General features: G+C 41.7%; 1 protein-coding gene across 2 annotated transcripts in view; it reads right to left on the bottom strand.

Annotated features, from left to right (window-relative positions):
• Tespa1 (thymocyte expressed, positive selection associated 1) overlaps positions 1-9064 on the bottom strand; it is a 30355-nt gene extending 21291 nt beyond the window's left edge. Inside the window, exons 1-2 of one of the 2 annotated variants that reach the window (XM_005079795.3) lie at positions 8953-9064; positions 6334-6500 (exon numbers count right to left, since the gene is read on the bottom strand). The gene's annotated coding sequence lies outside the window, so the exon portion shown is untranslated. The remainder of the gene's footprint in view (positions 1-6333; positions 6501-8952) is intronic. The other variant, XM_021232839.2, reaches the window with a different exon arrangement.
• Positions 9065-22685: the final 13621 nt, after the last annotated feature.

Genomic DNA, 22685 nt, shown 5'->3' on the forward strand with positions numbered 1-22685 from the left:
CTGCACTCCTTTTTGTCTTTTAGGGACTATTCCACCACTTACCTAAACTCAGGTCAAAGGGAAGCTGCAAAGAGGATCAGCAGAGGGAACTTGCTGGCGTTAGGTGACAGAAGATGAAGTCAGGAAGTCTCCATAAATCCTGAATCAAAGTGTGTTTTCCTAGTCCCACCTTCCAGAATATTGAATAGGCTGCTTCCAGACAGCCCAGAAAAGAAAATGCCAAAGGCTGACTTGCCTATTTCTTTAATTCCCTTACATAAATCACAGGGTATCCTTGGTGCACAAGGCCATTTTTGGTGGTTAGGAAAACTTAAAAGAAGGAGAGCAAGGAAGAGAAGCATGGAGGGGAGGGAGGCAGAATGGAAGAGGGAGGGACAGATGGAGGAAGAGATAACGATGGAGGCTGAGGGAGTTGGGAGAGAGAGGGAGTAATAGGGAAGGAAAGTGAGGGGGAAGAGTGAGGGAGTGAGGAAAGGGGAGAGACGGGGATGGGAAGGGGTAGAGAAAAGGACAGAGGAGGAAAGGAGGGACAAAATGAGGAGGGAACATAGGGCTGCCCCTCTGTACTCTTACCCTCAGTACCAAAAGCCTCTGGAAGCACCTTCTGGAGCTGACGCCCTACCTGGGATGACAGGTAAAGGGTTTCAGTGCCCTCTTTCATGTCTCTAGTATATGTTCCTCACATCTTTGAAGTTCTCATTCAAATAGGCTAGTTTCCTCTACACCTCTTTTAGTCCTGGTTTTTAAAAAATACCTTTTCCTTTCCTTTTACACTGTGTTTGCTGCATTCAACCCACAAAGCCCACAATCCATTCTCAACACATTTCCTCCAGGAAGCCAGATGTGGCTTCTGTAGTTGCCTTCACCCTCGTCCCTGTGTGACTTCCCTGCTTGACTTTTCTTCATGGTTATTATCATCAACACACACTACACTTTTATTAACCTCCCTCCTGTTTCATTTACTCCTCTAATTGGAACATAAGTCAGAGGTGTTTGTTTGGATTGTCCACTACTGTGTTTCCAATGTCTAAAACAGAATCAAACACATTGTTGGCTAAATATACATTCTAAATAAATGAGTGCTTCCTAGATGACTATGCCCCATGGGATCCCAGGGCATTTTACAAGACATACACAGACCTCAGCTTTAAGGCTTCCATAAGATGTAATTATGTTGTTGGGACAGAAAGTTGTGAGGGGAGAGAGATGACATTTCTAAGGCCTGCTTCTGCTCTGAGAGTTCCTGCATTTGAGAACAGCATTTATATGTGCCTGAAAATGTTTTTTCCTCATGTATATATCCCTACACAGAATTTTTACTTAAATACCTATAGGAAAGTATACATGGAAACAGAGTTCTGCTTAATGCTTAAAGAATTCCAAAGAAAGGCCTACAAAACTGGCTGTAATTACAGGCAGTAGAAAGAGCTCTACCATTCACAGTCATTTTCTGGAAATTTGGATGAGAATGGAATCATTTACTCACTTTAAAAGACAACTATGACAGGGGCTGAAAAAATGGCTTAACCTGTAAGTGTTTGCCATGCACTGAGACCTGTACCACATGCCTGTAATCCCAGCACTGAGAGTGCACATATGGTATTCCTGGGTCTTTCTGGCCAGCTGGTCTAGCAAATTCCACAGTCAGTGAAACATCCCATCTCAAGATTTAAGATGGAGAAGAATGGAGGAGAATACTTGATCATGACTTCTGGCCTCCACACGGGCACACACGCACACACACACACTCACACACACACACATACAGACACCCCCCCCCAATCATCTTGAGAAAGAAAATGCAAAGGAACCAACCTCCCCAAATGTGGCTCATTGGTGTGGGACTTAAAGTAGAAATTAATTTTCCCTAACCTTTGTCATATCTGGGTTATAATGAACTGTTCACAAAACTGGAACTACTGTAAGAATGGGTGGCAATATTGGGAAGCAGAAATAAATAGAGGGGCCTGGTTCATGGTCATAAGATGAAAATATACTGCTGGCCGATAAGAAGCTAAGTACTCTTTCTGGAAATCTGGAGGAAGTGGCAAGTGGTATCAGATAAACCCACCAGCAGTGAGTATGCTACTGAGAAATGACAGATGCTGATAGAGGTGGCAAGGTGCAGCTTTGGAAGATTCTGGAGGGAAGCTGTCTAATACAGACATGAGAATGGAAATGCTTATTCAAAATATCCCAGTAACAACACGAATCATCAGACAAAAAAGCATTTCCACAATATAAAGGAACATGGTGAAGTCAAAGAGTGCTGGCCAGGGATAAGGTCAGAATGCCTCCCATACAACCTTGAAAACCTAGGTTCAATCCATGAAATCTAAGGTGGGAAGAAAAATTGACTCTTGAATGTTGCCCTTAAAGTTACACATACACACAATGACAATCATAATAATAATAATAAGTAAAAACTTAAAAAATAAATTGTCATTTGCATTTACACCATGTCTCTGATCAATCACTAGCAACCAGTATGTATGCTTCTGACATATTTAAGAAGAGAGTGTTTGGCATGTCTGTGTTAATCGGCCATCCTTTGTAACAGGGCATAGTGCAGTGCTTTTCAATGACGATAACTCAGCAAACACTTTATCTACTGAAGAATAAGATTCATGCTTGTGCTAGGAAATTGTCCTCAACTAGTACGTGGTAAGGAAAAGGTACAGACCCAACTTCCTTTCTCAATAGCCTCAGATTCTCTGTGTATATGTTATCTGTCTTGTAGTGAATAGGAGCTACGGGGCGCCATCTTTCCATGTTTTAGTTAACACAGTATAAGAATAGCTCAAGTCTAATTAAAATTTAAAGCTTAAACTAGCAAATTATCCTATCTTTAGAAAATTATTTTCCTACTTCCAACTAACAATCTAAGCAATAGTCAAGATGCTTAAATGCCCTTCTCCGATAATGAGATTGATGACTGCCTTATATGCCGCCCGAGAGCCTTCATCCAGTAGCTGATGGAAGAAGAAACAGACATCCACAGCTAAACACTGATCTGAACTCTAGAATCCAGTTGCAGAGAAGGAAAAGTGATGAGCAATGGTGTCAAGACAATGCTGAAGAAACCCACGTAAACAACTGACCTGAACAATGGGTTGCTCATGGACTCCAAACTGATAGTCGAGAAATCAGCATAGGACTGATCCAGACCTCCTGAACAAGGATGTCAGCTTGGAGATCTGGCTAATCTATGGGGCCTCTCGTAATGGATCAGTATTTATCCCTAGTACACGAATGAACTGTGGGAGCCCACTCCACACAGGGGGATACTTTCTCAGCCTAGACATACAGGGGAGGGCCTAGGCCCTGTTCTAAATGATATGGCAGACTTTGAAGATCCCCCATAGAAGGTCTCACCCTCCCTGGGGAGCAGAAAGGGGATGGAATAGGGGGCCAGTGGGGAGCAGGGGAGGAGGGAAGGGAGAGGGAACTGGGATTGAAATGTAAAACAAGCTTGTTTCTAATTTAAATTTAAAAAGGAAAGAAACAAAATAAACAAACAAAACTTCTCTGGATTCCATCACCTTCCTAGATGTTGATTCTGTTATAACATTGACTATACTATGTCCAAAGTGGAAACAGAAGTTGGTAGCCTCTATATCTCTTTTCTCCCATTTTTACAACCAATTCAAGAAAAGTGCCTCCCAGCATTCGGGAGGCAGAGACAGGCGGATCTCTGTGAGTTCGAGGCCAGGCTGGACCGACAACCTCCAAAACAATACAGAGAAACCCTGTCTCGTAAAAACCAAAAAAAAAAAAAAAAAAAAAAAAAAGAAAAGAAAAGAAAAAAGAAAAGTGCCATACAGGGTATATTACTTTTTGTCTGAATTTCCCCCAAGGCTTCTCCCCAACCATTGCCCTTTGTCCTTTCTACTTCTCAAGACATTTCTCTAGAATTGTTTTCCTTGAATAATTTGCCATGCCCTATCAGGAGGTCTAGAATCTAGCTGCAACCAAATAAAGTAAGAGAATGTTTTTTGTTCTGTGAAGGGTATAGGAAAAAGAAGAATTTATAGAAGTTGGAACGAAATCACATCTGTGGCTCAAGAACACGGAATTGTTTAAGAACTCTGAATGTCTGTCTTCCAATAAAATGCCACCAAATGCAGTAACTGCAGCAGTCGTGGAAAACTGTTGAGAAAGTGTCATTGCTGAGCTGAGAACGTTGCACACTTCTTATCATCCTGCTACATCGCCAGTCTGTTTTCTAGAAGATGCAACTGGAGTTTCACAATGCGTTGACATGGTAAATCAAAGAAGGAACTAGTGATAACTGATTTGTGTAGAGCACCTAATATTTATCCACAAATATGTCTTTAAAATACTTCACGTAATTTTGACCAATACCTTAGAGCTAATCATTAGCATCTGAAGCTCAGAGAAAATGTCTTATTCAAGGATGGGTATTTAGGACCTTGAAGGGCTTGGATTTAAGCTCATATTGGTCTGATTCCATGTTGTGCAGCCTTTCCACAAATACTGGAATAATAAAACAGCCTATTGTCATCCAAGTGTCAGCAGACAATACAATCTGGGATGAAGGAAAGTAAGGATTATTTTAGTAAACTCTCCACTTTATATGCTGTTCAGCTCTGTTTTATAATCTAGTGGTTTTATAATCTAGGAGAAACAGCATAAACCCAACACATTTCGTACTCAGCTGTGTGATAATCATAGAAAAAGAAGTATTGCTTTGTTTGTGCTGCCAGCATGGTTTTCCTCTTGACTCCATCTTGGTAATCTTGAAACATACAAACCTCCCTCAGGCTTGCAGGACAGTTTCCCAACAAGGTCCAATTCGGGATTCCATGAGGGAATTCTTCATTGCTTTGATGTTGCAGAATTAGAATATTTAGCAGTGGGTGTAGAGGGCACTGACTGAACTAACAGAGTTTACAATAGTCACAGCGCTGTTCAGCACAGGCCTATTTACTGAGCTTCCGGATTTTTTGGAACAATCTGGGAAATTGTGGGAAGAGCACAGCAGCTGGAATGGATTGTGTTGCTTTCAGAAGGCCTGGAGCAGTGAGTATCTGCCCCACAAGAGCAATGAATACGTACCACAGTTTGCTGTGAACATATCATTTTCCCACAAGGGAGAGATCTGATTTTTATTTAAAATTGGAAACTGTGGTTGATGCACTTCCCTAAGATGGGTTACATTAACAATGTATCGAAGAGACTGCTGCTTCTCCTCCACCTTTTCTTCTTCTTTTGCATTGAAAGTAAATCTTTTTCATATAAAATATCTTGGTTACAGTTTCCCCTCTCTCTACTCCTCCCCGTTCCTCCCCATCCAGCTTAATATTTAAATATAACAAACGAAATTGACAAATATCAGCTCTGCTTACATGTGGCTCAACTTAGGGATGTTTTTCAAAGGTCTAGTAACAATGGGCAATGTTTCTTTTTCTCCTGAGTGTTATTTAAAAACTCAGGGGAAAATTTTAGGCAGAGCTTAGGCCTTGGAATCAGAATATCGCTGTTTAAAATCATAGTCTGTCCACTTACACTTGTGAGTCTTTGGCAAAATTATTGAACCTCTCTGCAGCTAAGTGTTTTCAATATGTAAACAGATAAGTGGCATACATTTTGGGCCATTGAATATTAAAATTATGTATTATGTTATTAATTTTCTCTCACTATATGCCAGTCTCTAAAATTAGAATAGTTTTAAGAATCAGAATGGGGAAAGGGAGCAGCCATCAGAATACAGTATAGTATGCAACATCCAGATATTAAATAGAGGTACTTACATTAGGCAGAACTTAACTGTGAGAAAAAAAACAATCCTTTGGCCTTTTCTAATTTGTGCATTCGTGTGTGTGTGTGTGTGTGTGTGTGTGTGTGTGTGTGTTATATTTACAGGCGCATGTACCCATATGTACACCCATAGAGGCCAAAGGATCATGTTTGGTATTTTCCTCTGTCTTTCTCTGAAATAGTCTCTCACTAAATTTGAGATACATTGATTTGCTAGGTGGGTTCAACAGTGAGCCCTTGGGATTCTTTTGTCCATGTGACTTCAGCATTAATAACAGACATGTACCACCGACTTTAGCTTTTTACATAAGTACTGGGATGAGAATTCAGATACTCATGAAGTTTTACCCATTAAACCATCTCTCTAATTCAATAGTAGCCATCCTTATAGAACGCCCAGAAGGATCAGAGAGAAATAGAATCCTGGTCACTCATTTTGGAGTAGAACAAAACTAGACAGAGATAAGGAGGCGTAAGGAGAGATGAAGAAAGGGGGAAGGGAAGGAGAGAGGGAAAGAAGGAAGAGAAGGGAGGATAGAAAATAGGACTTACAAGTTTGTATCCCAAATGTGTTCTGTCTTCCTTTTTTTGTCATGCAGCCTTCTTCCTGCCACTCTTCGTTCTAGATGAGTCTTCAGTGCTCTGGGCCTCCTTTCACAGACACAGAACAGAAAGGTTTCTCTTCTCTGTTTATAACTTACTTATGCCCCAAGCAGTACCTGTGAATTTGGACTGAGAGTGAGATGAAGCATAAGCAAAGAAAAAAAAGTTTCCATGATGTCGCCCAAGAGAACTTCTGCATCCACAGCCCAGGCACAGTCTTTTTGATTCAGAAGGCTCGGGGGAAATCCCAGAGCAGGCAGTATTTCTTTATGGACAGGACAAACTTAACCTTAAGCCAGGCTGACCCTCCTCAACCTTACATGCCTAAAACCTAAAAAGGACTGTCACATTCCTCCCTAGATCAATGATAACTACCTTCCTGGTTTCTATTCTTCAATGTGCCACTAGGAAGATCATCAGATCAAAACTTACCCTTATGATGTTGGAACATTCTCAATCATTTATAACGCAAGGGAGCACTTCAATCTATGTTTCAGGGAGTGGAAAATGGGGTGTTATTTATGAAATTATCAAAGGAGGAAATGTTAGCTACTCAATGTAACTCCTTTGCCTTTCCTTTTTCATGCCTTTCCACAAATCTAATTTAGCTGAATACTGAAAGCAAAGTATCTAAGCTCTTTTCCTCTCATTCCCTTTCTTCTTCCTTCAACATCTAGATGTAAGTTTTGTGTTTATAATAGGTCATGGGAAATATTAAAATCATGTATTTGGAGCAACTCATCCTGTAGTATTGGTGTGTGAGAGATGCCATTTAAAAAAATTTGGGTAAGCTAGAGACATCAGGAATAATAAACAGCAGATCACCCTGGATAATTACGCATAGCTTTATCCAGACATGTTTAGGATGAGCAAAGAAACTTCTTGACCACTGAATGATCCCTGTGAATTGATGTCATTAATTAAAACAAGACCATGTCTTGTTTACATGGTCATGAAGTAATTTCACTCCTGTTCTCATCTTTCCCCTTTTTTATTATAATAAATAAACATACTCTTCTCATCCTTTAGTTATTTGACAGAATTCTCTTTTCAGCCTAAATCTGTTTTAGCCATTCTCACTAGGTCTGGGCACGGTCTAGGCACAGTGCTACATGTTTGGGGTCTGTCACTTTGCTTGACTCCTAAGTGGAAACTGGGATAGCTATTAGTCTGCAAGTAGAAAGAAATGCTAGTATCTTTTTCCTTTCTGCCACTAACAGTGAAGCTTGAGTCATGGTCCAAGAACCAAAGTTTCTCTTCATCATCTGTTAGAGTCTGAATCCTGGACCTTCAACCTAAAAGGGCTGTGTGGGTTCTCCACAGCCACTATATAATGCTTCATCCTAGGAAAATATCTGAACTTTCAGAGGGTTAAAGGAGCTAAGAGAACATTACTAGTATGGTTACAAATAGCCTCTGAATGGCCTGGGTGCTTGTGAATAAGAAGTCACTTGTTGGCTCTATTTCCATCCCTCCTATAGCTTCATCTTGCTATCAGTGATAACATTCTCAGTAGCAGACAACCAATAAACATTGCCTCTCTTCTTTTTACCAGTGATTCATGTCATAGGAGAATACAGATGTGTGGCTCTCGCCACTCAAGCTGAACATCTGTTGACTCGGAAGCTTGGGCACACAATTTGCAAGCCTCCAACCTCTAATTCCCCCTGAATTGCATAAAACCTCCCATTAAAGATATTTGTGATATACGAAGTCACAAGCATTTCCTTGGCCATTGCTTCCAAAAGCTTATTATCTTATCAAACCACTTCTGCAGTACACTTTTATCTTGATGGGGCTCTGCTCTAAATCCCCACCTCATCTCTTCCACCCACGGAACTTGATAGTGCACATGGTTGTGGGGAAAGCCCAGGGTGAATGATATTTCCATGCCTTCTCCTTCCCCGGAATACAGAGGGGTGGCTACCTTGACACAAAGGGTGTTGGAGACTCCAGCCCCAATTTGATGTAGAATGCTGAGAAGTGAACATATCTAGATGAGACATAGAGCAAAATTTAGTCTTCACAAAATACAAACCATAGGCCTGTAGTAAGTCTGGCCTGTCATTGTCCAACTGTGTAAATTCCACACACAGCACTACACATCATTTTTACAACTTTCCCCCAAGATTCTAAAGAAAAGGATCCTGCTCACAGAGAACAAGGGCAGGCCAGATTTAGGAATTCCCAAATTCAGAGATACAGGTTCTAGAGCAGGACCTGTCATCAAACCAGGGAACTTTTCTCCTTCAGAACTTTTCATAGTTGGAAATAGAATGAAGTGACCACACATGTGAGTTCAGTAAGATGCTAAGAACTCTCATGAGAAAAGTGACGTTTTGTAAATAGAGATTCAGTTCACCGAATGAGACCGTGATCCATGACCCTAGAACAATGCCATCTGATAATCAAGAGGGTGAGGCATCCGTAGGTCCAATGATGAGGCTGTAGCATCAAAGTCAGGAATGGGAGGTTGTTTCCTGATACATCTCTTTTGTCCTTCTCTCTATTACTATTGATAATTATGAATCAGCCCCACCCTGAAAGCGAAGTAAAAACTATACTCACCAGAAGAGAGAAAGTTCTCCAAATGGGCCTGAGTATGTCTCAAAAGTGGTAGCAGAGGCAGTGATATAGTCTCATATCGAAGACTGTAACTTTCTCTCTGTTCTCATTCAACTGTCAGTTCAAAAGAGGAAGCGGATGTAGAAAACACACACATACATATCTGCATATGCATCTGCACTGTCCCCACCTCCTAACTAGCCACATCCTCTGCTCTAGCTTAGGAGACTGAAGAACAAAGCATCTATTACTCATAAGCAAACAGGTAGAGAGCTCATCCTCTGAGAGGGCTGCTATTGTGTTTACCACACCTAGGCATGATGGGAATCTGGGAAAGTCTTCCTCCAATAGATTCAGAAGTAGAGTACACTTCTGCAACCAAACGGAAAGGGATTTTAAAAACAAGACTTGTCTCTCCATAAAATCTACTCACAATAATCCCCTACCTGGGCTTTTCATAGCTTTCACATTCAGGTTAATTCCCCTTAAATATGATCAATGAAAGCAATTCTTATGTATTAATTTTGTTTTCAATTTCCATTGCATTTATTTGTATTTGTGCATGTATTCATGCATTGTGTAAATGTGTGTACATACACATGTCACAGCATGCATGTGGTGGGTAGAGGACAGTTTGAAGGAGTCAGTCTTCTTCTTCTGCCATGTAGATCCTGGGATTTAAACTCAGATAATCAGGCTTAGCAGGTTCCTTTACTCACTGGCCCTCTGTCTATTTCTTAACACTTTGCTTATTATACTTAAACCCATTTCAGCTTCCTTTATCCTAGGAAATGACTACATTTTTTAAAGAGTTGGACTCTTAAAGTCGATTACACCCTGGATCTGTTTTCAGTTTTCCATCTCTCAGTTTCGGGGAACTTTACTAAACTCTAGAAGAGTTTCCCTCTTTCACTTTCATCGCAGGTAGTATTTAACACCACTGATCATGCCTCCACCACTGCTCCAGCCTCTCCTGATGGGTTTTTCCTTTGTGTCTTTGATGGTTCTCTATTCAGTCTAGTTGTCTCCTACATCTCCTGATTTTATTATTTCTTTATGAAATTACTTACTGTCTTAGTTGCCTTTCCAGTCACTATGATAAAAGACTTTGATCAAAGCAGGGTAGGGAAAGGAGGACTTATTTTGACTCACCAGTCCATCATGGTGGAACAGTCACTGGTAGAACTTGATCAGTTGGTGACATTGCATCTGCAGTCAAGAAAGAGAGAGCCACAAATGCTTGTGTTCAGATCCCAGGGCAGGGAATGGTGCCTCACACAGTGGGTGGATCTTCCAACCTCAAAAGCCTATCAAGATAATCCCTACATGCATGCCCAGAGGCTCATTTCTTAGGCAACTTCAAGTCTCATCAAATTGACAATTGAAATTAAGCATTATACTTATACTTATCAGAAAAGCACTCCTCTCATATAGTAAATCTAACTGCTCCCACATGCACATTCTCTTTCAATTTTAGGTTTGTAGTGAGTTGGTTTTCATTTTTACTATGGTCCCAAATTCCATTTCAAACCTCAATAGGAGAACCTCTTGAATAGCTATATACAATTTAAGCACAGTTGTAACATGATGGGGAAAAGTCCAAATAAAGTTTTTGCTCAGAAAATTAAGTTCTAGGAACATGATTTTCTTTTCATTTATTTCCTTATTTGAAAATGCCATGCATTTATTCATTGTATCTGAATCATATCTACCCTTCATTTCCCACCCCCCAACTCCTTCTAGGGCCATGCCATAACATCAATCTTTCAATTTCATGTTCTCTTTTTATCATTTATTTTTAAATCCAAGTAGTATCACACTCCAAAGAAAAGTAACTCTCTTTCCTTCATCAGTCATCAACTGCTAAATAGCTCTTCATCTAGGGGTAGTACCCTCTGAGTCCTTGCCCCCTCCATGATGGAATTTTTAACTGGCTTTGTTTTGTCTGTAGATCTTGCATGGGTAATCACTGCTGTACTGAGTTCATGTGTGTAACAGCACAGGGGACAGTATTTCAAATCACCTCTCCACATCCTCTGGTTCTTGCATTCTTTGCCTCTTCAATGAAGTTCCATGAGCTTCAGGATGGAGGTTGATGCAGATGCCCTATTTACACCTGAGCACTCACAGTCCATTATTGTTGGCATTCTCTGCATTAACTACTACTGATTGAGAAGCTCTCTGACCGAAATTGGGAGCAGCACCAATCTATAAATATTTAGAAAGCATTTGATAACTTAGTCACTTAGCCAAGCATCATCAACAATTCTCTCATAAGGCCTATGACTTACATAGGCTGTGAGTTTTGACCATGTTCACAGGGTCATGCATGAATCTCCTCCCGTGGAGAAGATTTCAAGTCCAATCAAGAGAACAGTTCATTAATCCCATAAATAGTCTTACCACTATTGTACCAAACGGACACATCTGCCTTTTTTCTCCAATCAGCTTTCATAGAACTCTCCAGAATTATGAAAGCCAGTCATCAGAGAGATTCTGGGTCCATTTGATTGAGTTTTCTTTATCTTGCAACTAAAGTATATGGTGACTTCAGCAATAGAGCCTTACTATACTATTACAATGGGTAACTAATAACTATGGCAATTGCCTGTATTGTTCTGGGTACACATATGCCGCAGCCCACATGTGAAGGTCTGATGACAACTTATGAGACTCAGTTTTCTCCTACCAGGGACCAAACTCAGGGCATCATGCCTGGCCCCAAGCACCTTTGCTTACTCAGCCACCTCACTGACTTTCCTGCAGATTATTTTCTTAAATATACTATAAGGAAATGATAATAGTACTTTCTGTCTCTCGTCTCTTTAAACCTCCACCCTACCACATTCTTTTATAGCCAGGGAAGAAAATGTCAAACAAATTTTTCAATACAAGGTACATGTTGACTATGCACAAAAAATAAAATTCTGAACCTATTATAAGCCCAGCATTTCTTGTTTTTCATTAATAGGTTTTTTTCCAACTACAAATTATCTAGAAAAATTGAGAAATTCTTAAATTTCATTTAAAATTTAAGTTTATGGAATTCATTATTTTCTTTAACTTGTTTTTTACATGTTTTGGATATGAAAATTAGCCATGTCAACTAGGAATCTGGGAACATATGAGGAACTTTTAGCTTTTACAGAGTTAGGATACTGATATTGGCATTTAATGCCTGAAAGGCAAAGATACCTTTGAAAACATGTAATTGTTCAGAATAAGAAATAATTATTCTGGCCAAAATGCCAACATTTTGTGAACACTGATGGTATGGTTTCATTATTAGAAGATCAGCTTTTGGAGACAATCCAGTTCTTAGTGGATCTACCGTTGTGGACAGGTTAACATTAGCAAGCCTCAGTATTCTTAGCTACAAAGTGGGGATGATGATCCCAAATGAGTGATTTCAAAGGTAGGGGGATAGGGACATCTAGAATGTTCAGTTATGTCCATCTCAAAGAAAATGTTCAGTTATCACAGCTATTCTTAATATTTCTTAAATAAAATGTTTTCAATTTGTTCACCTATATTCCATTAAAAAAAACCTTTTCACAAACAATTTCTAGAGACATTGGTTAATAAAAATGAAAATTGCTACTTGAATTCTTTTTCTTTTAAGGAAAAAATGTTTTCTCCTTCCACAAGCAATTGTTGAATTACAGAGATAAAGACTATACTTTCCCCAGTGTTTCTCCACGCTTGTCTTCTACCTCATTAGGCCTCTGCTCTCTCTGATACCCAGTTCCCATCTTTCATCTGTCCTACCTCCACCCTCTGACTATATTTAACACCACAGACTTAACTGATCACTGTTTTCACACAGTTCATGAAAATATGCCACTTGACATTTATGAAGTTAGTGCTGTTCTGCCCAAATGCTGAAACCCCCAAATCACCAAGAGGCCCATTTCAATGAGAAAGCAAAGAGACTTTTATTGTAGTTGTTTAACGAGCTAACCCCATTAGCTCAGGCCTTTCATCCATTCACCACGATGGATAGCTGGAAAAAGATCCAGGGGAATTACGCACAAGGCAGAGAATATATTGGGTAGCATAAGGGGAGTGTCTAGGGGTACACAACAGTCTTAGGATTGGTGTGCTCCTGGGCTTGGATGACCTGTCCTGTGTTGACTGGTCAACTGGTTGTTATGGCTTATAGGCCCTCCCAGGGTGGTTGTTATGCTCTGCACATCACTGTTGTTACCTTGTGCCGTAAAGCACACCCAGAGACATAAAGCAAGCTGCACCAGCTAACTTCTGATTGGTTCCTTGCCAGGAGGAGGGCATCTGACCTCCTAGTGACTGGGGCAGGCCCAGCAAGGTCAGACGTGTGCTGGAGAGGTCTACATGCCTTTTCTGCAGCCTGTCATGGCTGCTAAAGCAGGGGTATTGTCCCTTCAATGCCATTCAAGATGCCAGCATTTTAAAAAATACTTTTTGTTCATTTTTCCTTTGGTTATAAACAAAAGCTCTTATACCAACTGAAGCAATAAAGCATGTGTCACCTGTATGTGTGCTTCAAGGTTCTACATCGTTGTTTCCTGGTGCGCTCCTTTTGTCTTTACAGAATTTAGCAAAAGCACAGAGCTGGATTAAGATCCAGCTGACTTCAATATCAGTATATACCAATTGCTTGATTTTATTGGGTATCAGTGTTCTCTTCTAATAAAGAGAAATAATCCACTAAGATTGTTTTGGTTTTAAAATCTATACTATATACACCAATTAGTTTTTCATTGTTTAATACCTTTCATGTGGTTTGTTATGGAGAATGAAGATATTAAGTAAGATATTTGGCAAAAATTCTTATAGATGTAACAGAAAATGTATAAAAGACTCTTGTCCACTAAAGCCAAATATACATCACTTTTGAATAATATCTGTAGAACTGTAATGTTTGAACCACTTCTGAGCTCTGATGTGCCCAGGAGATGGATGGGTGGGGCCAGGCACAAGTCTGAAACTGAAGAGCTAAGGCTCATCTGGAAGGTTGCCCAGACCTGGGGCACAGCCAGGACAGCTACCCAGAGAGGCTTCCCCATGATACAAAAACTGCTGCTCAGAGCCCTGCTCTGCCTAAGCAGCTGAGTCCCTCTGCCCAGGCCCAGATGCGTGACATCTGCTCCATTCAGAGATGGGGTCCTGTGATATGAAAAACAAACAAACAAACAAAAAATTACTTTGTATAGGAATGTGTTTCTTTAAACTGCTCATATGAGACATTTAATGATTTGTTTCCTACGTGTATCAAAGGACCAGTGTAGTGGTATCCTGCTGGCCTGGCACCTGCTGCAGAGATAGCAACTAGCCCTAACCACTGGCCTTGGGTAGTGCTGTACTCACCCAATTGCCAACCCTGCCTCCCTTCCCCCTTTGTGTGTGTGTGTGTGTGTGTAGGTCAGAGGACAATTCTTAGGTTCTTCTTGAAGTATCACTGAGGGTGCTAGTTTTGTCAAGTTGCTCCCTGCTTCTGTCTTCTCTGGATTACATACTGGCATTTGTGTCTTTTGGCCATAATCACATGCGCTATTTGAATGGCTGATGGTTCACAGACCATCTCTCTTCTGTCCAAGCCCCTTCATCTCAGAAGCCTTGGGCCTTGTGGAGATCTCAAGTGAGTGAGTTTAAATGATGTTTTATACCAAGCCCAAGGCCCCAGGACGGGGTAAAAGCAGAAGTGCTGTAGAGAAGGTGTAGGGAAAAGGGACCAGTCAAAGAAACACACCCTGAGCAGAGCCAAAGACACACTTTGGCCCTGCAACCACAACCAAAGAAATGTACCCTGACCCTAAAACCAGTGCCAAAGGAACACACTTTGTCCCTGGAATCAGAGTCAGTGAAAGAAATGTACCCTGGCCCTAAAATTGGAGCCAAAAGGCTAAAAAGGACCAGAGAAAGAAACACACTTTGGCCCTGAAACCAGAGCCAAATCTGACCCTAATCCTGTATAAAAAAGTAACCAATCCCGGAGCAGAGCTCTAGCCAATCTGAGCTCAGCACTGAAATCGGACCAATCCCTGCTCTGGAAAAACTTACCCAACCCCAAGAATCCCTATATAAACCCTGTGTATGTTCAGCTTGGCTGGTCCAGCTGCCTTCCAATAAACCCCTTTGGATGAGCTTCGGGTGAAGATCTTCTTTTGCGGCGGCTTGCGCGGCGACAGAGCAGAGGCCATCCTGGGCAGAGCAGAGCAGAGCAGCAGCGCTGTAACACTTGCCCGGGAAACCTTCCTTGGCAGAGCAGAGTTGTTACACTCTGCTCCCGCCCGGCTCCCTGCTCTCTGCTCTCCGCTCTCCAGGAGCAGAGTTGAAATGTAGCAACTTCGCCCGAGAAACCTCCTGTGGAGCAAAACTGCTACACTAGGCGAACATCCCCAGCTGGAAGACCCTGTCCTGCCGGAGTGGAGCTGATACACCGGAGAAGCCTTTCTCTGAGGCAAGGCTGTAAGCTGCCAAGCTTACTGCAACCTGTGGTGGTCCTTGGCTCCCGAGCTCCAGGATACCTTTCTACCTGAGCTGTGTAACACTCAGTATCCTTGGCTCCTGAGCTCCAGGATACCTTTCCGCCTGAGCTGTGTAACACTGAGTATTCTGTGACTCCCGAGTGCCAGAATAGCTGACCCACTCCTGTTCCATCCTGTCCTGACCCATCCCGACAAAACGCTTACAGAAGGACCATTTGGGGATTGAATGGTATGGGAGCCAGTTACCCTGAAAGCTTACAGAGAAAGAAAGAAAAAGAAAGAAAGATAAAGTAAGAAAAAGAGAGGAAGAAAGAAAAAAGAAAGGAAGGGAGGAGAAGAGGGAAGAGAGTAAGTAAGAGAGAAAAAGAAAGAAAGATGGAAAGAAAGATCTCTATTTGGAGGAATCCATTAACTTGAAGAGTTTCAAATCTGATGTAAGAAGAAAAGAAGGCTTCTAGAACAGTTGCTTTCTCACCACATTGGTGGTACAAAGTAACCCCTCACAGGAAAGCAGGTGAGAGAGAAAGAAAACAGGCAGCTCTGAGGTCAAAGAGTAACTAACATTAAGCTTTAGAACTGAAACTTTCCTGGTCAGTTTGGGCTATGTTGTGTAGCAACTGACTCTGAGATAAAAAGTTTGATCTTGAAATGGAGCTTCCTAAGACTGGAATGTTCTGTAGCCCAGTGAAACCTTCCTTCCTGAAGGAAGTAAACAAGTAAGGCTTCAAGAGGTCCCTGAAACTGACTGGATTCACTAGTCCACTCTTTCCCCAAACTTATGAGGCAGCAAGGACTGTTAAGAGACACCCTGAGACTAACAGAGCTGCCTGGAAGAGGCGGAGACCAGGGAAACCACCTGGAAAAAACCTTTCAGACCAGTCCAGTTGCTTACAGTCTGTGCAGTGTGCTCCACCTGGGTCCAACGGTCATGAGCTTCACCCACACTGGAGTGGGGTTTTGGTGATGTGGTCATCTTTGAGTCATTTCTGTTTTTCTAAGTAATCCTTCACCCATAGTCCTGTAAGTAACTCCAAGAAAACTCATTGACTTCCTATGTTGACCTTAGATGCTACCCTTACTTTGGTCTGTCCTGGGTCCCCCTATCTGGGATGAATAGATGTTTGGTCAGGTCTCCCTAAAAATAATGTCATAAAACAGACTGGTATAACACAAATAAAGCAGGTGGTTTATAAGCAAAAGAAATCTGGTTCTCATCAGTTCTGAAGGCTGGAAATCCAGCCCCTCAGAATGTGTCTGGTGAGGGCCTGCTGCCTGGTTCACATGTAGCTGTCTGTTCTCTGTCTTCATGCGATAGCCAGGGACAGCTAGCTCACTGAGATTTATTTTACAAGGCTATTAATTTAATTCACAAAGGCTCTATCTTAATGGACTAATCATTACCTAAGTGTCTTGTATTTTAATACCATCACCTTGGAGATTTAGATTTCAAAATATGCTGGTCAGAGCAAGTTTCCTTCTTCCATGGGCAACAGTTAACGCGGAGACTCATAGCTGTCAAAGTGGTAAGAATAAGTAACTGTTAAATGCTCAATCCGAAATAGGACATCTACATCACCCTCTCCAAGGCTGGCAGAACACTGGATGAGGGGAGAGAAAAGATGTAAGAGCCAGAGGAAAGGGAGGAGTGCTGTAGAGTGCTGTCTTCTGCATCAGCTCCTCAGAGGAAATGAGACAACAGCTGATTTCTACTCAGAAGTTGTCCGCGGCAGCTCCTTAGAGGGGTCAGTACAGCAGACCTGGCTCAGAGTTCTCCGACTCTGAGAAAGAGGGCACAGAAGTAGAGGACGGGAGGAAAGAAGACAGATGGCCTCAGAGGCAGGGACACAACCTTGAAGGAAGTGACTCACCAGCTGGAGAGAGTGAAAGTGAATTGCAAAGCCGCATAAGTGGAAAAAAAAAAGCGACTTCCTTTCCTTAGGCATTTGTACTGCTCAAGCACACACCCGGCCTCTGCCCCTGCGGCTTGCCCTGAGGGTCTCTGAAGACTATAGTAAAGTGTGTGTGTGTGTGTGTGTGTGTGTGTGTGTGTGTGTGTGTGAGAGAGAGAGAGAGAGAGAGAGAGAGGGAGGGAGAGAGAGAGAGAGAGACAGAGAGACAGAGAGAGACAGAGAGAGAGACAGACAGACAGACAGAGACAGAGACAGAGAGATCGAGAGATCCAAACACCTGTATACTCCAATTTCCTGTAGCTCACATTCGACTTGTTTATTATGATGTATGCTCAGAGAAGGGGTGAGGAACAAGAGCCAGCTGTCAGACTGTGCTCTGCTTTTCCTCCAGATTTTGTTTCTTAATTGTAAAATGGTGAAATGAGAAATTCTTTGCAGTACATTTGTTTATAATATCGACTAGTGACTACTACTTGAAAATAACTTTCATTAACTCTTGTTAAAACAATCTTTTTGTTGTTGTTTTTTGAGGGTGTGCTGAAAACACTTAAATCTATTTTCTTAGTGATTTTCAAGCATAAGACATGGTGTTAAGTGCAGTCACCACACTTTACAGCAGATCTCCAGACTGTCTCCATTTGGAGAAATGAAAGTCTGTATCTGGTGACCACTATCTATCTGAATCTCCACCACCACCTCTGGTGACCATCCTTTTGCCTGCTGGTTCTACAAGTTGGAGTTTCCTTTCTTAAAGATTCTACAAGAAATAAGACCTTACTGTATTTGTCTTTTCCCTGACTTATTTTCCTTAGCATAAGGATTCCCAAGTTTATTCGTGTTATAGCTAATAGCTGGAATTCCTTCCTTAAGGCTGAGTAGTATTCTGGGTGTACGAGTGTCATTTTTTTTTAAACCATCTTGTGTTGTCAATGGGCACTTAGGTCAACTCCAAGACCTAGCCCTTGGAAACAGTTAAAACAATCTCTTAAACAGTTATTGTGTCCAACAGATAAACAAAATGGAATTCTTTTATCAGATTTTTCCCTCCTACAAATTTGAGTCCAGAAACATTCAGGCTGATGTACTGTTTAGGACCAGCAGGTGGCAGGCGATAACCATTTTTGAGAGCACAGTTACACAGGTCTTCCCAGGCTGACCTAAACCAGAGCAGAACCTTTCTTTTAGCATTGGACAAATATGTTTATCTAATTTGAATAACTGGAGGGGACATATTTGTGTTGAAGTGAACAACTAAGGGGATTTTTTTTCTTACATTTCATTAAGGGTGCTCAAATTTGAACAGGATTTCACAGGTGAGGGAGCACATTTTAAGATGGGAAATGCTGCATAGATTTGGGGAAATCAAGTTGTTACACTGTCAGTGGGAAAGGAGTAAGCCCTGAGATTTCATGACGCCAGGATAGATACAGGGAACTCAGTTCCTTGTCTCGAGATCTGAATTTGGTGAAAATATCCAGTTATTTTGAAAGTATTTCAAACTCATGGAGATTATGACTCTATGCCTGTCATTATAGTTTATGATTATCAATACCTTGCCTTATCATACTTTTCCCCCCTGAGCTTTTTGAGTATGTGCTGTAGATATTATGCTCTTTTGCCATGCAGCTTAAAGCAAGGATATTGAGTTTCATAGCTAAACTAAAATAAAGAAAGATCAGGAATTTTCACAATGATACAATACTGCCATCTAACTCTAACTTATAGAGTTAAAGTTTACTTTCTGGGCTGGAGAGATGGTTCAATGACTGAAGTGTTTCCTGGGCAAGCATGAACTCTGGAGTTTGGATTCCCAGCTCCATAGTAAAACTGCATGGGACACTTCATGCCTGCAATCCTGCTGCCGGGGGTGGGGGGGGTTGGGGGGTGGGGGGTGGAGACAGGCAGATCCTTGAACCTAACAGTACAGACATCTGATCCAGATGGCAAGCTCTAGGTTCAGTGACAGAGCTTGTCAAAAGAAAAGAAGGCAGGGAAGCAACGAAGGAAGACATCTCAAATTAACCCATCTACACACTCACACACTGGCAAGCACCATCCCACAGGCATAGTACACACTAATACACCACACATACATGCACAAAAAATTTGCTTTCCTGATTATGTTCAGGATCGTGTATTCCATGCAGTTTTCATTTCTCTTGTCTTTTAAAGTCCAGAATTGTTCTTTCATCTTTTTTCACTTTTCATGACATTGACATGTCTTTCAGTTTGATTTCTCCGTAGTTCATGTAATCAGATTTGGATGGGTGGCTTCTGTGTGTGATATATGTCTGCCTCAGTGTACAGCACCAAGAAGCAAATGGGAAAGCTCTGTGGAAGTTTGTAGCCTCTGTCTCTCTCTCTCTCTCTCTCTCTCTCTCTCTCTCTCTCTCTCTCTCTCTCTCTCTGTCTGTCTCTCTCTCTCTCTCTCTCTCTCTGTCTCTGTCTCTCTCTCTCTCTCTCTCTCATATGTAAGCATATGGTTTTTCTTTCAAAATTATAACATTCTTTTAAATATTTTAAAGCAGTGTAAATATTCTGTTCCTTATCAAAGTTTCAACTTACAACTGCTAGTTTGGGAGCTTTTGTTTGTTCAAGGAGGAGTAATTAAAATTGAGCTTATTGGGATAAAGTTAGAGGTATGCTAGAAAATAACACCGAGAAGGAGGAGGTGAAGGTGGAAAGGAAGGAGACAGAGAGGGAGGGAGCTTTTGCACCTCTAGCTCCTACACACTATCTTTCATTCTGCCTGAACCCCCTGATACTGCCTAAAGGAAGTTTTTGAACCCTGAGTGTAACACGTACAATCTCAGTAGTTCAGGTGAGGGTGGAGACGTGCTTCACGGCTGAGGCAACCCAGTCTCTCTTTCTCTCTCTCTTTTTTTTTTGGTTTTCTCTGTATTGTTTTACAGGCTGTCCTGGAACTCACTCTGTAGACCAGGCTGGCCTCGAACTCACAGATATCCACCTGCCTCTGCCTCCCAAGTGCTGGGATTAAAGGCATGCACCACTAACACCCGGCCACAACCCAGTCTCTTGATGTTTTCCTTATATGAAGCACAAACTGCAGTCACATGCACTGAGAACTATAGTTCCAGCTTTGATTTGGGGCATAGAATAAGGCTGATGAAGCCCAGGCTCCCTGGAATTGCCTCTTCCTAGCTGAACACCCCTTCATTGAAATCTTAGGATCCCCATTACACAGACAGAGACTCAAGTTAGGCTCCAGAAGTCTCAGTGGATAGCCAGGGTGTGACCCCAGATGTGTCTGCCTGGGACCATCATTTCTGCGACTCTGAAACACTTTGAAGTCTATCACAACCGTTTCACAACAGACATATTTTAATTTAATCATATTTTAAATTTTTTAATGGAGAATTTTTCTCTTCCTTCTCCTTCCTATACACCCCCATTCTTCCCACCAACTTCACATACTCTTTTTAAAAACATAAGGAACCTTCTTAGTGCCACCAGTGTGTACATGAGTGTATGGACACCTACAGCACGTGGGCAGTCTCTGAAGTGCCACATCCTTGGAGAAAATTGACAGTCTTTCTTCCAGCAGATTTTCTTTTCTTTGCTTTTTTACTGTATATTTTCCTCATGAGCTCACTAGAACCCGGTGAGGAATATGGAGTAGATGACATTTGTCTCACCTGTAGATGTAAACCCAGTGCCTACACTGTGGGAAAGCAAGCCTTTCCTCTTTCATAGCTCTCATTTTAGTCTATGTCCTCCTTTGAGGTGAAGAGGAAGGCTCTGAGAAAATGGAGTGAAAAGATGAAGAATGGCAGCTCTAGGGGCGATGGACATTGGGAGTCAGGTCTGTGAAATTAAGGTGCCACTGTTGGCTTCCTGCACATAGGCTATGTGCAGTGGACCTGTGGTGTCCACAGGCTTCAGGGGGAGGGACCCATCTACATACTGTTGGTTTCCTCTTGCCAGAGTCTGGCGTTGGCAGAGACCCTAGAGAAGAGCATCCCCTTGGTGTAGGGCAGATGCTGTGCCCCTGAGCTATCAGAGCCAAGACTGGACCTGTCAGTATGTAGAAGCCCGAGTATCCTTCCTTCCTTCAGTGGAGGAAGCTGCAGAATTCCCTTTTGTTGCCAGTGCCTCTCAAAGAGAGAGAGAGAGAGAGAGAGAGAGAGAGAGAGAGAGAGAGAGAGAGAGAGAGAGAGAGAGAGAGAGGCTGCTACTGGAAAAAAGCAGAAGGAATTGCAAGAGGCAGAAGAAATAACTGAGAACTTTCTCTGCCCTTATAACCCATAAGGGAAGTAGAATGAGAGAGAGAATTAATTACTGTAAGGATGTCTACTGAACAGAGGACAGGTTGAGAGTCATGAGAAATGTTAATTGTGAGGGAAAAAAAATGATGTGATTCCAAGTCTTCTGTCCCTAAATGTCATCTCATTCTTTTTGTTGCTGTCACTGAGGCAAAGTCTCCTTATGCAGGTTCTATCTGTCTTGAATCTCACTATGTAGACCAGGCTGGTCGACTTCTAGCTCATAGAGATGCATCTGCCTCTGCCTCCCAAGTGCTGAATTAACGGTCTGTGCCACTGTGCCTGGCACCTCACCAGGCTTCAAGTATCACAGGCCCATAGGTCTGATCTAAAGGTAGCTTTATGGACCTTAGAGGTATAGTATACTTTTCCTTTTCAAAGGATGGTTGAACCTTGAAAGTCTGTTGGGATATAGAGGCGTGGTTGGTACCATGCAGGAAGAGGCAGTGTGCTTTCCAGAGAGGTGTGATAAGAAACTGGGCTGTTGGATTTTAATCTCGATTCTGTCCTTTACCAGGTATTTGAGTTTTGGCAAACTACAGAGCCTTGAAGTCTTTGTCTTTTCATATAACAAGGCACAGAGGATGTATTAATGAAATAGGGACTATGTAAAACCACTCCATAGTAAATAAGCTAACAGCACAGCTATTAAATCCTTTTTACTTACACTAGTGAAAGCATTAGATTAAGGGTAAGGAGACATGGTTTCCACTTGTTTCTTTCTGAATATCCAGCTATCCTTCTGGAAAGCAATACCCTCCCATAGGCTTGCCACAAAAGAGCAAACTCATGAGATGAAAGTCTATTTTCAGTTCTGACACTAAGTCAAATACACAGCTAACGCAAATGGCTCTGTTGCTACAAGGCCCAGTTCTCCATGGGTAAATGGAGAAAGCAATAGTTGGCATTTTAGAATCAGACTGGCCTAGATTTGGTTCCTGCCTTCCACATTTACTAACTATATGACTGAGCATTTTGTTTTACTTTCCTGAACCTCAGTTTCCTCAGTTGTTGAGTGGGTGGATTGTAATATCTAATATCTTATTTGGCTTTGTAAAGACTCCATATGATAACAA

This window comes from Mesocricetus auratus, unplaced genomic scaffold, assembly GCF_017639785.1.
Source record: "Mesocricetus auratus isolate SY011 unplaced genomic scaffold, BCM_Maur_2.0 Super-Scaffold_100011, whole genome shotgun sequence".
NCBI lineage: Eukaryota > Metazoa > Chordata > Mammalia > Rodentia > Cricetidae > Mesocricetus > Mesocricetus auratus.